This window comes from Saccoglossus kowalevskii, chromosome 18 (genome assembly GCF_978046115.1).
Source record: "Saccoglossus kowalevskii chromosome 18, keSacKowa6.1, whole genome shotgun sequence".
NCBI classification, from domain to species: domain Eukaryota; kingdom Metazoa; phylum Hemichordata; class Enteropneusta; family Harrimaniidae; genus Saccoglossus; species Saccoglossus kowalevskii.
This window is the reverse complement of record NC_140658.1, coordinates 15,199,851-15,202,043: the sequence shown is the minus strand read 5'-3', so window position 1 is coordinate 15,202,043 and position 2,193 is coordinate 15,199,851. Positions and strand designations below refer to the sequence as shown.

General features: G+C 34.8%; 1 pseudogene; it reads left to right on the top strand.

The window, feature by feature from the left end:
• Nucleotides 1-269: 269 nt before the first annotated feature.
• On the top strand, nucleotides 270-1,292 carry LOC144361499 (uncharacterized; annotated as a pseudogene).
• Nucleotides 1,293-2,193: the final 901 nt, after the last annotated feature.

The window sequence follows — 2,193 nt, the reverse complement described above, 5'->3', positions numbered from 1 at the left end:
TTTCTAGAGAAGTGTGACTGCTCCCTAAACTGTTTTTCCCAAGTGATTTAAAAACACAAAAAACCTCACTTCAATTTGTATAAGAAAGTTACCTACATGACATGCTTTAAATTATTAATGAGAAAATAACACAACCTATGTTAGTTCCTCGGCTGGTACATTACAAACTGATGTCCACATCCAATTAGATTACATTCATACTGAATTCAAACTCGTACACAAAGCTATACCTCTATAACTTCATAAAGGAAGTAAATACAGATTGCAAAATGCCTTCACAGCTAGATACCAGTAGAGGTGATGATACAATCAACAGAGAACCTGAATGTGTGCAGACCATGAACAAAATGTTTCAGTGCACACAATGTAAGAAGTGTTTTACTCAATCTAGCCATCTAAAAGAGCACATGCTTACACATACAGGGATGGAGCCATTTCAGTGCAAGCAATGCGATAAATGGTTTACTAAGACTGGTAATCTAAAAAAGCATATGCTTACACATACAGGGATGGAGCCATTTCAGTGCAATCAATGCGATAAATGGTTTACTAAGACTGGTAGTCTAAAAACGCACATGCTTACACATGCAGGACTGAAACCATTTCAGTGCAAACAATGCAAAAAGTGTTTTACTCAATCTGGTAATCTAAAACAGCACATGCTTACACATACAGGGTTGAAACCATTTCAGTGCAAGCGATGTGACAAAAGATTTAATTGTTCTAATTCTCTAAGACTTCACATGTTTACACATACAGGGATGGAGCCATTTCAGTGCAAACAATGCGAACAGCGTTTTACTCAGTATAGCCATCTAAAAGAGCACATGCTTACACATACAGGGTTGAAACCATTTCAGTGCAAGCAATGCGATAAATGGTTTACTAAGACTGGTTATCTAAAAAAGCATATGCTTACTCATGCAGGGTTGAAGCCATTTCAGTGCAAGCAATGCGCGAAATGTTTTACTCAGTCTGGTAGTCTAAAAACGCACATGCTTACACATGCAGGACTGAAGCCATTTCAGTGCAAGCAATGCAAGAAGCGTTTTACTCAATCTGGTAATCTAAAACAGCACATGCTTACACATACTGGGTTGTAACCATTTCAGTGCAAGCGATGTGACAAAAGCTTTAATTGGTCTAATTCTCTAAGACTTCACATGTTTACACATACAGGGATGGAGCCATTTCAGTGCAAGCAGTGCGAGAAGTGTTTTACTCGGTCTACCAAACTTAAACACCACATGTTTAAACACTCTGGCTTGAAGCCATTCTGGTGCAAACAATGAAAGAAATGGTTTGCTTGGTCTAGCAGTCTAAAACGGCACATGCTTACACATACAAGGTTGAAACCATTTCAGTGCAAAGAAAGTAAAAAGCGTTTTGCTTATTCAAGCGATCCAGAGGAACAAATGCATATGCCGAATGTTCAATACATAAGGAACGATGATCAGCTGCAAAATAAATTTTTGGTCGTGTTAGATTGTTTGAAAAGTGGACAGGAGAATACGAGTGCGATTAGTGAAGTGAATCAGAAAATAGAGAAATTTAGAATGTACTTAGTTTCAGGAAATGAAGCCTTAAAAAGGCATGAGATTGAGTTGAATTATAAAGTCGACAAGCAAGACCAAACTATTGTAAAAGGTGAGGGCACAGAAACATTTAGACATGTACTACTTTTCTAACTCGTTATGATTTATGTTTTTTATTGAATGAAAGTGTTTATATGAGTGTATAGCTATCTTGTGTGTGTTGCCAAACATCATTCGCGAGTAACAAGCTAGTGGTTTATTAGTACAATATGATTATTATTAGTCGTGTATCATTGAAAACAAATTTCATTTTATTTTACATTGTTACATTCACTATGATGTATTTCAGTATATTACTAGACATATCTCAATCTAGATATATTTATGCAACAAATGTCAACAATGAACATGGATCTGAGTGTGAATAAATTTGTATTTTGAAAATATACAGACAATGTAATTATAATATTTCCAGTTTGATTATTGTTTATCGATGCATTTAATACTGATGATTAATGATGATTACAATATTACTTCATCATATGACTGATTATTGTTTGTGTCATTGTTAGCAATTTATTTAATTACCATAGAATAATAATAATAAATATAATATTACTTTAAATGGGCTGATACGTATCTTACATTGACACAGAAC